Here is a 14,378-nt window from a genome sequence, read left to right on the forward strand (position 1 = left end):
TGCATTTAAACACTCTTCCTCCCTAACCCTGGATTCACAGCTTCTTAATTACTGGCCCTCTCCACGCGAATCCCTCCGGCTGTAAGGTGGAAAAATAAAAATAGTGTGAGTTTTACGGCACATTGTTAAACTGACCTATAAACTTTTTTATTCAATATAAATGAAGGCCCAGTGGAGGCAGGGAGGGTGAGGTGTTGAGGGAGCGCTACTAAACTCAGATTAGCCCAATCCCCTCCGGACTCCGATCCTGTCACTCATTTTCACCGACTTTCTCCCTCCCGTCTGTCCCTCGCTTTTTTGCCGCTGAGGGGAGGGAGAGGCAGAAATGTGTTTCCTGAGAGGTGGAAAAGGCACATCCTGATCAGAAGAACGACGGCCCTCCAGGCCAGCACGGCTGCCGCTGGTGTCTTTCTTGCAGAGGCAGCAAAAGTTGCGTGTGCCAACTCAAACAGGGCTTTCTTTCACACTGGGGGCCGGCGTGTGTGTGTGTGCGTGCGCGCCCGCGGTGGCCTTCCTGAGGCCGAGCTGCAGCTGGAGCTCTCTGAATAAAGGTAACGGGCGAAAAGTCAACGCTACTGTAAACTCTCCACCCTCCCCCTGTCTTTCACCAGGACGTTCCGAATCAAAAGAAGAAACAACCCCACCTAAAAACACGCGCATTGTTTTTTTTTTTTCCTGCAAAGCCTTCCCACGAATTACAAAGGAAAAAGTTTTTAAAGAGGGCAAGCGCTCGCTTTATTCCCAGGTCTGTGATCGTGCCAAACAAAATGCCAGGAGAGAAAGTGACATTCAGTGTTGTTTAAAAAAAGATGAAAAAAAAAAAAAAAGAGCAGTTTGAAAGTGATTAGACTCTTTATTTCATTGTTATGAGCCTGACACCAGAGAGGAAACCAGAACAATCCATTCAACCATGTTTTCCTTTTTTTTTTTTCACCCTCTTTCTTGCTCTCTGAATTTAGAAACACTAATTAGTTTTGCTCTCATAAACCCAACCTGAAAACGGCCAATTAGATAGTGTGAAGTAGGAGACGTGCTGAAGAAACAAGTGCTTGAAGGGTGAAAAAAAAAAAAAAGGACTAAAAACCTCATCATCCTTCAATTACAGCTTCACATGCACCGCAACGAAGAGAAGAATAACATTTCACACTTTCCGTGTGGAACATATGCCGGTTTGGCGTTCAGTCTTTTGATGGGAAAGGGCTACATGGATGTACTGCAACATAACGGTGTTATGTAAATGAAACACTATAATGCTTCATCTGTATTGGTTGTTATTAGAGTCTCTCGGGGTGTTTTGAGGTCACCACACTAACCGAACCACCTGGCTAACCACAGCAGCAGCTGGGCTTTATCGTAGCGACCAACCTGACCAGTGTGTTCCCTTAAACCACCTGCGTTAATCTGATATAGCAATTCCCCGTTTCAAGGGTACCTTCACGCAAATGACGCAAAAAAGGCCGCTTTTGTTTTCCAAAAGTGTCTGTTTTGGTTTTCGTGCCAGGTGGCTTATTTTCATACAGAGGACGTCATAAAAAATTAATGATAAACTTGAGCAAAATTGTCTTCAGGAATTTTTGGGGCCGGTCCCATGAGTTGACCCGGGCGAGTCTTTCATCAGTGTCAGAGCGAAGACTGATGGCCTGTCAAAAGAAAAGCCCTCGTCCATTTCTGGCTGGCTCCTGGGCTGGGCAACGCGGCTAAAAAAAGGGGTCTGGGCGAAGCGGCGCTCTACGCTTTTTGCCGGGAATGAATTCTCAGATGCCGGGGTTGCTGCCAACGTCCTTGCAGCCAACGGCTGAGAGGGCAGCAGAGTTCATGCTAACTGCAGCTTGGACCTGCGCTGAACATCTGCTCATGAATGAGCCAGCCGCCTACTAAAAAAGTACTGCTGCACTACGAGGGCCTGCTGATGAAAAATTCAATGCTCTCCTTTCTCCTGGCACGCTTGTTTTGCGTCTATTCTCCTGAGCCCGACCCTGCGGAATCATATTAAGAGAATCTGTGAGCACGCCACGGAGTTTATCTGGAAGAACAGCTGGCGCTGAAAAGGGATCTGCTGCTTCAGGAGAGCTCAGGGACTTTCACACGGAGATCTGCCGTCACGTACACTGTTTGTCCTTGAAGAAGGAAAAAAAGGGTTAACATCCAAGTAATATGCTGGAAGAGGTGGCTACATCTAGCAGATTACCGGAACTCTGATGGAGTGATGATAATGAAGATCATGTGACAAACTGTCGAGAGTCAATACAAGTGTATCGATACAAGCTGATACATCACATTTGACAACACTTTTTTTTAACCAGTAATTTTGTTTTGTTTTTCAGTTAAAATAAAAATGGTTTATGCTTAAAACAAGACAAATTTACAATGGGGTAAATTAAATGACAAAATTGTTTGCTTGTTGGGCATCAGATGATATAGCTGAAAACCTTTTGCTGGTATTCAATATTTAATCTCAACATTTATGCCTTTGCTCAAAAAACTGCTTAAATGGTGATTTTATTCACAATTGTCTTCTGCATAACATTAAGTTATAGGCTCAACCATAAATTACATTCCAGTAGATTAAAAATATTTAATACCTGGAATACTATACCTACTATAGAATTAAGAAATATTACATTGTTTACTTCTTTTTCGGAATCGATAAAAAGGTTGGTTATTGGATAATCAAACATGACATCATAAACTGAAGTAGTGGTTTCTTGCTTGCTTCTGGTTTTCATATGTAAAGTCTTTTATGTTTGCTGGAATGTTTTTTATTTATGTACTTGTGGACTTCAACAAACTGCCTGATTCAGATGAAAATTATCCTGTATGGCTAAATCTGGCACATTTACATAAACTTGAGAGCTTATGTTAATTAATGTGCGTTGTCCCTTTTAAAATAAAAATAAAGAATGCAAGAATTACAATAAATTCAAGTTTAAAATTATCAAGACATGCATCTTCATGATTTTCCACTGAATGAAAACAATGTCATTTAATAATTTATATAGCAATAACAAGCAATATTTGCTTATTTGTAGATTATTTGCACTAATAAAAGTGTTAAATTAAAAATTAAAGCCAATAAATTGCCCCAAATATAATTAACTTCAGTTACTATTTTTGAGAAATGATGCAAACCAATTATTGAGATTTGATTCGATTCATTACAATAGTTCTATCATGACAATGTTAATGCATTTGTCATTGGCGGAACAGATCTGCTCCACTGCTGCTGCTGAATTGCTGCTGCTGTTCGTTATTGCTGTTGTTGTATCTTATTCCTGCTGCAAAGCAAGTATTCAAGTGAGTATTTAAGACATACCTCTGCTGCACAAATAGCATATGCAATAACCTACAGCAGATCTATACAGGTGGAGCTGGGGAAGGTGGAGTGTAGGGGTGGGTGATATGGCAAAAATATCATATCACAATTTTTTTTTATTTTTTTTAAATATCACGATTTACAATTTTATCACGGTTTTTGTGATGTTGGTTTTACTATTTTGCAAGTTGCCTGAACATTGCAGCCAAACTAATTTTCCTATTATAAAGAGAAAGCCTTTCAAGGTAACAAAAATATACAAAAGAATGGCGGATATTTAGGCCAAAGTGGGCGAAGATAAAAATATTTGACATTAATTTATCTTTGTTATTAAAAAATTAGAACAAAGATACACATTAAAAATACACATAATATACAAATAAAACAAACAGTGTTTTACTTTTAGGTACAATAGGTATATTTAGCAGGAGCATTCAAGAAATTGAATGAACAAATATAAAATAAATACTATATAGACTGATTCCTATTAAAGCAACAGTATTAACGCTTCAGTCAAGAGTAGTGAGTGATTTTTTTCTCTTTGTGTTATTAACATTAAAAGAACAATTCACCCACAAATAAAAATAGCGTTTTATTTTTATACCATCATTTACTCACTCAAAAGTTGTTTTAAACCTGAATGAGTTTCTTTCTTCTGCTGAACATAAATGCTATTTTGAAGAACGTGGAAAAACCAAGTAGTTGCTGGTCCACAGTGACTTCCATATTATTTTTTTCCTATTATCAAATTCAATGTAGACCAGCAACTGTTTGGTTACCCACATTCTTCAAACTATCTTTTGTGTTCAGCACAAAAAAAAGAAATTAATACAGGTTTGGGACAACATGTGAGTGAGTAAATAATGACAGAAATTAAATTTTAGGGTGAACTATCCCTTTTAATGACAGTCGGCAGCATGTTTAGTACTGTCCCTTTAAGACCTGAAAATAATATCTAATATACAAGCACACATCCACTTTTCTTTCAACTGTTTACTTTCATTTTAGACAACCAGCTGAGACTATACATAAACCTTGTGTATTTTGACAGTATTAGTGCAGAAGTTAACTTAGTTCAGAAATCAGGCGGTGTTTGACAGGGTTAGTGAGCGCGCTTCGGGTGTAACTTACATGCTCAGAAAAAGTGTATGTCAGAACAGCACGTGATTGAAATGTTTAACCAGCAAGGCTTTAAAGCACATGCAAATATTGTACTTTTGTGATTGCGAATAAGTGCAGTATCCCTTGAGAGTTAACACTGATGTGAATGTATGTCGTTTTGTACAGTATATTGATACAGCGGCGCCATAACTGCAGCTGTCAGAATGTGAACTGTAGCACGATACTAACGGTATTTCTCCACGAGCAGGTCGTGGAGACATTTTTATCGTCCATGATCAAAAATCATCCTATCGCACACCAATAGTGGAGGGAAGCTGCTCTAGTAAATGCTAGTCAGCCATTAAAATGTAAAGCAGTTATGTGTAAAGCTCAATGGCTGCGTATGAACCAATCAGCTTGTGCAAAGTAGTTGAACTCTGTGAATGTCATCAATTTGCATTAACGACCCATAAGCCTGCGCCATCTAGAGTTTCATGACAGAACTTGGAATATAAATGAAGCAAAGACACTGCTGAAGTATCCTGGTCTTACTACTCAAACTCAGAGACAAACATAGTAAAAATCAGTCAAACATCAGTTTCTCAATTTTGCAAAAGAACCAAACAAGACACTGAAGAACGGTTGACATTAAAGACAAACTGCAGACTTTAATATGCAAAAAATTCTCCCTTTTTTGAGCAAACTCCATCACAGTGCCCTCTCCCCGACACTGCAATTTCCAGGTACAGATAATCATAGTCTTTACTTCTGAAGTCCAGCTAAATACTTAACATAAATCCACCAAACCATTATACCTACAGGAGAGTCAGAGGTTTTCTTTGGAAAAGTTTCACTGTGAGTAATAGTGTTTAAGGAAGTGGTCAAACTGAAATAACCGATTACCTCACATTCAGCAATTTCGCTTCTGTCTCAGGCCAGGATAGGTTCAGCTCAGTGAGCCGTAAACATTTTGTTTGTGTACAATGCACCGTGGTAAAATGCGGAACAGAGGCTACAACATTTGGTTTCCATGTTCGCAGATGGTTCCATGTGCAGTGGAACCTTTTAGAGGCATCAGCAAAAAACTGGGGAAGCATTAAAATAGGCATTACATGGTATTTGTTTCCAATTGGAACGTTCCAGCTTCCTTGAGAGACTGAAGAACAGAAATTGCAACATTTGTCAGAGTACTGCTCGTCACGCCTTTAATATGCAAAAAAGTCTGGCTTTTTTGAGCAAAGCTGTGATTTTTGTCATGATGCACCTTTAGATAAGTTTCCATCAAAAAGCCCCTTCTTAAAAAAAAGAAGGTGACACTGCATTGGTCTAATGAGTATTTGATATTTAGCTCATTTTCTGCTAGACAAACTACATTCTCCAAAGTAGAGAAAAAAAAACTGCAGTGATTGCCCATGCACAACTAGCTACAATAAAAAAAAGAGATACTCAGAGATTGTCAGGCCACTTTTAAAGGAATTCTTAAAGAAATTCAGTCACAATTTACTCACTCTTATGTCCTACAGACCTGTATAACTTCCTTCAATCTGTGAAACACAAAAGTTGTTTTAAAAACTGCATTTTTTGTGTTCTGAAGGAGGAAAAAATAACATAAGTTTTCAACTTCTCAGACAACAATATGGCTGGCTACAGCTTTCAAAAACATTTGAATAAAAAACAACTGGCATACAATTTCAATATTATTGCATTATTAAAAGTCAGCACTGAGATAAATCTTCAATAAGCCATCCTATCAGATCTAGAACTGGGTTTTATCTTTTTAATACATCTAAATGTGTCAGTAGTAGGGAGCGAAAAAATTGGTAAATATGACTGCTTAAATTTAATGCAAACATTGTTGACACAATGTAATTTAAGTTGGGTAGTGTGAATGAAACCCCAGCAGGGGTAATAATACCCTCCTAATGAGAATCCTCGCTCGCTCTAGACCTTGCTGAGATAGCCATAATGCATGGCTCCTCTTTTTTAATAAAATAATTGTTACAGTTATTAAAGATGAATCTCATCAGAGGCAGGATGACAAAATAATTCATTACCAAACGCATGGCTTTAAATAGCTGCAAATTAAATTTCCCACAGAAAATATGCCCGTAGATGAATGGGATCGTTATTTCATAAATATTGGATTCAGTGTGCCCTTGGAAGACAAAAAAAAAAAAAAACGCATCCGAACATCCATTTTAAAAAGTTCACTACGAAATTCAGTTAATAAATGACTCTAAACCCACAAATAATTCTTACCACACGTTAATTTGACAAAGAAAAAAGGCAGCATTGTGGATCGAGTTTAAAGGTCCGGGTCGGCGCGAACCACGTCTTGATAATGCGGTGCTTAATACGGATACAGCCAACGTATAATTACTCCGATTATTTAGCGTTCCTGCTGTTTACTAAAGGCACAGAAACTTCCCAGCAAGCACTTGGCATCTCCTGTCCTCTCTCTCACACACACACACAAACACACTCACACACAGCAGGATGTAAAGAGGAAAGCTTTATTAAGATCCTGCAGCCATAAAAGAGCAGGGTGACTAACCGGCTGCATTAGCGTCTAAAAGCCAAAGTTATTTAAACCCAATAAAACACTAATACATTGTTTGAGTGGAAGTTACAGTGAAGTTATCTTCACCTTAATAACATCACGGCCAGCCTGATGTTGTTTAGATCAATAAAGCCCATTACAAGAACAGGCCTCAACATAGATAACAGGGCTCAAGCGCAGTGATGTAACACTCTATGGCATCTCAAAGAAGAAAGGAACCTTCTATTAAATAAAGAGGCCAATGGAAGGCCAATCGTAAGGCATGGTAATCTGATAAGAGGCGAGTGCGAGTGTTTTTAATACGTGCTGCGTTTGAATACACTGGGATGGAGGTTTGTGGCAGCCGTGTTGTGACACGTGAGGTGGCATCTGGTAAGATTACGACCCTTCTTGGCCCCACCACACCTACTCTCTTGTCTAAGCTTGAACTACCACAATATTATTAGATACTTACTAAGCTTTGTATTTTCCCAAAATGTGTTCAGTTTTCAAAAATACAGCTTTAGAAGATATTAGAATGCTCATATTAAAGAGATCGTTCATCCAAAAATAAAAATTCTGTCATTATTTACTCACCCTCGTGTCATTCCAGACCTGAGCGACTTTCTGTCTTCTGTGGAACATAAAAGATGATATTTTGAGAAGTGTCTCAGTATTTTTTTTTTTCGTCCACACAGTCAATGGTAATGGTTTGGTTACCAACATTACTCGGAATATATTTACACTTTTTTTTTTTTTTTTGAGTGAACTATCCCTTTAAATGTTGGACATGTATATGGGAATGCTATCCAAAAAAAAAAAAACTTGCTGTGTAATTATTTATAAACAAACATTTTAAATACACAATAATATTAAATTGAAACAATGTAAATATCTACCTACAGTTTTACAATATAGAAAATATTCTACAATAGAAATTTTACAATATAAATTTTTTTCTTTATATATGTTAAGTACATCTTTTGTAGATGTTTTTCTCAAATTTTAAACATTATCTCTATAGTAATTTCAGAACACTGAGTCAAGTCAACTTAAATTTCAAACAATAGCTTGGGTTTGGGGGCAGATCTGTCAATCTGTTCGGACACAATCATTGTTTTCTGCCTCAAATTTCAAAAATAAAATGGTAATTGTAAAATAAATAAAAATGTTAATATAAATAAGTTTTTTTTTTTTAAGTCACATTGTGAGATACAAAGTCACAATTATATAAAATCAAGACTTTTTTACTCTAAGGCAAAAGCAAGCTTCTATTCAACTAAAATCAGCTGTAAATTAAAAAAATATATATTAATGAGAAACTGAGTTGAAATCGATTCAGAGATGTGTCAATATCTGGCGTGAAATGATTTCTCATAGTTCTACAGTATGTGGGGGTTTGATATTTGCATGAGGGGCTATTTTCTGTGCTAGAACACCAGGTGATGCTCTGACATCTTACCGTAACGTCTGACTCCTGACGTGATATTGCTGTGCCATTATAACACTCTAATGCACTTACACAACACAGATACACAAATATTTCAACACACATAAAAACCAAGTAAATTCCTTTGCACAACATACAAAATCTCTCACATTCAGACATGTTGCAGTAATGGGCGATAACATTATCAACGCAGGAATGACGAAACATTGACATGACATTCACCTTGCACAATATTAAATTGCAAACAATCCTGGGCAGAACAACCTGTTTGCACAAAGAAACCAAAGGAATCTAAATTTTTTTTGTTGTTTATCCAATTCAGTTTCTCAAGCGTGACTCCAGACAGCCTTTCAGAAAGCTGTTTCAGTCTGGTCAACAGACAGGAAGTGATGAAAAGCTTAAATGGTTTTGAAAGGGAGAGCGAGAGAATGCGTGTTCATAACAGTGTGTTGTTTCTGGTGAGATGTACAAACACAGGTCTGATAGACGAAACCACAGGAAAGACTGCTCTGATGTTACCTCTCACACCACACGCTCAGTGATAAGAAAGAAAGAAAAAAGATCTGTAACAGTTGAAAAGTCCCTTCATGGGGGTTTCACTGCTGTGTGTTTCAGAAGAAGGGGCCCGTCGGCACAAAGAGCAAACAATAAACACGTTGCGTGATCTCGGTGTAAGGTCTACCCTTAGTGACTTTGTAAAATCTCAACAACACATATCTTGTTTGTTCCTTGTTGACATCAAACATACTGTATCTAATGTACATGTTAAATACAAGCTAAAAACTTTAGTCAGCGCATTAAACATTAAATGCTATCTAGTCTATGCTATCTAAATGCTATCAATACTCTAATATAGATGGTGCATAAAGTCATGCACACAAAGCACCATCAAGGTAAAACACCACTAAAAAAATTCAATAAACATTAACTAAATAGCACAAAATATGACATAAAAGACTAATGTACATTATTAATTAGAAAAATGACAAAAACAAAACCTATTTTAATATAATCATTAACAGGACATTCAGAGAATTGTTTATGTTTTTTTACCATAAATTATATGGGAAATTATTTTCACTTTTAAAAAGCATAAATTTAGATTCATTAAATGTTAAACCATTAATAGTTTTTCACCACACATACACTAAAGTAACTTACATTAATCCTATTAACAGGTTTTTACTGTAGCATTTTACAGTCTTTTTCTGTAAAAATGAAACTTTTTTTTAAAAAAGTGAACAAACCGGAGCAGAATGATGTTGCCTAAATTGATTTATTCTATTCAATCGCAACAATTTACACATTCTGCTTTTGTTTTATAACTAAGGCCCAAATATTTCTGTGATTCATTTCAAATCTAGAACAAAATGCTATTTTAGTTTAAAACTATTAAGGTGAGCATCAACTTCATCTGGATGCTTGCGACAAATTTCCCCCTGCGTTTTCTGCTTTTGTTTTTCTGTTAGCAAAATGTGACCCCACTAAAAGCCACAAAACGTCAGGGCCTTCTGAGATCGGTGCCATGTCTCTGCGTTGTGGTATGACTGGGCTGCCCACATATTGATTTACCCAACCTGAATTACCTTTCTGGCGTCCCAGGGGACGACCAAAAATCTCTGCGCAAATTTGCTCAGCCACTCCACGTACAGAAGAAGAGTCGGTAACTTGATAGGGAACGGGTCCAAATGGATGCCTGTGAAGGTGACGATAGCGAATAATATCTCCGCAGAGATGCTCGTCTTTGACAGTGTAATATTACTGGACGATAAATATACAGCGCTGAGGAGGCAAAAAAAAGAAAGAGAGGGGAAAGCTGCCGCCAGCTGAGTACGAAAGCATAAATAAGGTCTTTTACCTTCGTCAGTTATCCGTCTTTTGACACGCAAGCTGAGCACACTGTAATTAATACGGAAAGAGATAATGGGGTCTCTACCCGCTGATCAATCTGCCACATAGATCATCCGTCTCTTTTACAATGCAGCGTTAACATTATTTTTTTTAAAAGATGGAGGGAAAAAAAAAAAATCCACCCCAGATATTAGCCTTTTTTAATAGCTACTGTAGCTTGATACGGCTTATGGGTTTATTGACATGCCTGTTTACACCATGTTCACAAAAGAACCTCTCTTTTCTGCATACAGCACATAAATACATACATCAATGCAGAATGGTGCGGCCGCAAGACTGTATTGACTGACTATTGGGTCTGTTAGATAATAGACTCAAAAACACAGAGACGTGATATGTGTTTACAAGAGAAGAAACTAAAGAGCCACAAGACTGCTACAACTCTACTCAGGAAGCATAAGCTGTAGTGTTTGTGTGTGTGGGTGGGTGTACGTACGTTTGTGTGTATTTCTGTAACCCAACAGGGAGACAAACAGGCCTGTTGTTTGTTTGTATTTCTCAGCTCTGCACATGTTTGTCAGGTCTAGCTCCACTTTCACAGATTTACTGCTCCTGTCCCCTCTAGCCTAGTGTACACTAGTGTTCTCAGAGACTGCTTTAATGGACAGACTCCTGTTCCTGCTCTCCAGGGTACAGGCATGAACATGTCAGCTACATGAAGCTCTAGTGGAGCCGTAGCATAGCGGTTAGCATGCATGTTCTCACACATTGGTGCAATGTACGTTTGAGCCTTGCTGGTGCAATTTTGCTAACTTTTGCCCCTCTTTCTTTGGGCACTTCCTAGTGTACCTTTTAAAATAAAATGTCAAAAATAAACACGTAATGATGCCTGATTAAAATGTAATTATATCAAATTATATTTTAATAACAAAGCATTTATATTTTATTAAATAGAATTACACCACCTTTTAAAAGTTAGGGTATGATTTTTATATGTTTTTGAAAGAAGTCTCTTAAGTCTTTAAATAAAAAAATACAGCAATACTGTAAAGTATTATTATGATTAAAATAAAATTTATCTTTTAATATATTTTAAAATATACTTTATTCCTGTAATGGCAAAACTGAAATTTGCACTCATTTCTCCAGTCTTAAGTGTCCCACGATCCTTCAGAAATCATTTGAATATGCTGATTCCTAATATGCAAAACAGCTGAACAAAAGTACAAAATGGACAGCATTTATTTGAAATATTTTTATAACAATGTAAAGTCTTTACTGTCACTTTTGATCAATTTAATGCATCCTTGCTGAATAAAAGTATTAATTCATATACTCAATATTATAAAAGAGATCATTATAAATGTATAGGCAAAAAATAATAATCATATTTTACTCAAACTGTGAATAGAAAAATTGTCATTTTTCTAACCAGTGTTTACCGATTCACGAGTGAACTTTTAATGAATCATTCCAAAATACTCAGTTACTGGTTTGATTCAGTCTGACAAATCCTTTACTTAATGAACTCACTAAACCAGTCAGAGCATTTCTGAATAAAAATCTGATACAGTAACTGAACTTAGTTAAACTTAAACCATACTGACTGGTTACAATGTATAGTTAAGATAGACTAGTATTTAAGGATACAACAAAGTAATTTTTTATAATATATGCACATACACTAAAGTTCAGGGTCAGTAATATTTTTTTTAAAGAAACTGATGCTTTTATTCAGCAAGGACAAATTGACTATAAAGACATCTATATTCTTACAAAAGATTTTTATTTCAAATAAATGCTGTTCTTTTACATTTTATCTTTTAGGATCGATCAAAGAATCCTAAAAAAATCCTAAATAAATATGAAACTATTATTGTCAAATTGTAATGCTAATATTTTGTTTTTGACTTTTAGTCAAATAAATTCCTCCTTTATGCATAAGAGAATTCTTTCAAAATAAAATGTTACTAACCATACATTTTTTAACTTTTGAACTATGGAAGTATGGAAAACACTGTTCTGTAGGAATTCTGCATCCAATTAAATCCACAAAAAAATGTCAAATTAGCTGTTACATCAAACACAGAACATCATCCACTGCAAGCAAACAGAATGTTGTTTAACAAGGACAAATCATAACACCTTGAATCAAAGGAGCATATCTCCATACTAAAGCTTTCATCATTACCCAAAGTCTGCTCTCTCAGCTCAAACTTCTCAGCATTCGTCATTAGCGCAAGGCTAAACGGTCAGTGTGCCACTTCCCCCATTTAGACAAGCGATCCGTGAATAAAAAGTAGATCCAATGTCTCATTGCGTTTCTAGGCCTCATTAAGACCATTAACCTTATATTATTAGATGGAGGATGTTAATGTCAAAGTCACTTGGTCTCCGATTTGTTTTTTTCATGAAAAGATTTCACAGTGCACACAGATATTTCTCATGTACAATAACAAGTTGAAATTGGTGTTCTAAACGGATATATGACAAGGAGGAGGTTTTAGGGAAAAAAGGATCTATCTGATTTACATCGGCCTTTTGATCATTTTTATGGTTTGTAAATTACAAACACCTCAGATGACTATGGGTGGCACATGCTAATCGCTGATTCAGTGCTATACAGGCACGGTAGGATGTTTGATTCTGCTTGTGGGACTGCGTTTGGTTCACTGCGGTGATGAGAAAGGTAAAGGGCCCAAAGAAAAAAAAAAAAAAACACCACATGACCTTTCTACACATCTCATACAATTACACCCCCCCCCCCCCCACAATCACCCACTCTCGACTGTCCTTCCCCTCCGCTCTCTTTCCCAGTGACCTGCGCTAACCTGCTCTCATCTCTCTGCGCCCAGACAGGAAACAGCGTTGAGGGTGTGCTAGTGGGTCCAGCCCAAAATCCAGACCAGCTCCACAATACAGGCCACCACCCCGAGCTACAGCCTGCCCCGTCAGACCAAAGCAGGGGGGCACATCCTGTGTGAAACCGCATCATCACACTGTAAATAAATGCTTTCTCTTTTATTTGCTCTCTCTCTCTCTCTCTCTACTTCCGTCAACTGTCACAGCCTGCGCCTCCAATCACCTTAGAGTCCAAACAGGAAAGTGAAAAGAGAAGGGAGAGATAGGAGATATCGGCGTTAATTTGCTGCTCGCTGCAAGTTGCTCTGCTGTTTCCTACACACACACACACACACACACACTGGGCCAGCTGCCTAGGACTCCATCCTGGACTAGTGTTCCTTTCCTGATACTTGCCGTTACAACATCGGCCCACCGCCGTCCAGCCACCCAGCGAAACAGGAAGTTAGGAAGCTAGGTGTAACTGAAAGCTTTTGTGAAGGCGGAAAAGGGACAGTGAATGAGACTGAATAAACTCCACTAAAGTAGGTCTGTATTGCGTTATAATACAGACCTAATCTAACACACACAAGAAAAGAAAAGTCACAAATGATTTCTCATATGTGAGGTTAAAATGAGAGCAAATAAAGATGCTCAAACCTTAAGGGGGTTTTCAGAGTGATGCCATAGAAGAACCATTTTGGTTCCCCAAATCCTTTCAGCAAACAGCAAGCAGAACCATGTTTTTCTTAGTGTGAAGAACGTTTAATGATCTAAACCCTTTTCTGTTAAAAAAAAAATTGAGGTTCCAAGGATGTTAAAGAATTTTCATAGAAGAGGTGCCAAAAGAGAGCCTTTTAAGTAACTGTCTCAAACTGCGCTCTGATTAGTCAGTATACCAGAGTCTGCAATCAAAAAGTTAGCAATTTGAACTCAATCATTTTTTTCATTAAATTGAAAATTGAGTTATGCCATCTACCTTAACAACTGTCTTGTTTCTATTTGAATCCCCACCCCCCCAATAAATTAAAGCAGGAATAAATTTGAATTAAATGGAGACTCATGATCATATGGCAGCAATTAGCTCATTTGTGTCTATTTTTATTTTAAAGAGAAACATCTGAGAAGTTGTTACTTAAATTAAACAACTGAAAAAGCGAGACTAATTAAATGATTCAGCACTGACCTTTTCTAAGAAATGACACATATTTGAAAATTAACATAAGCAGATTTGTTTATCAGTCATCTGAAGTCTTACTAAAATTAAAAGTGAAAATAGATAA

General features: G+C 37.2%; 1 protein-coding gene across 3 annotated transcripts in view; it reads right to left on the reverse strand.

Annotated features, from left to right (window-relative positions):
• The window catches only part of LOC306845105 (forkhead box protein P1-B), a 179,730-nt gene that overhangs the window by 142,975 nt on the left and 22,377 nt on the right, over positions 1–14,378 (reverse strand). The window contains exon 4 of one of the 3 annotated variants that reach the window (XM_079377685.1): positions 7,551–7,587. The exons of the other annotated variants lie outside the window; for them this stretch is intronic. The gene's annotated coding sequence lies outside the window, so the exon portion shown is untranslated. The remainder of the gene's footprint in view (positions 1–7,550; positions 7,588–14,378) is intronic. 3 annotated transcript variants of the gene reach the window in all.

Source organism: Barbus barbus, assembly GCF_936440315.1.
Source record: "Barbus barbus genome assembly, chromosome: 25".
Taxonomy (NCBI): Eukaryota; Metazoa; Chordata; class Actinopteri; order Cypriniformes; family Cyprinidae; genus Barbus; species Barbus barbus.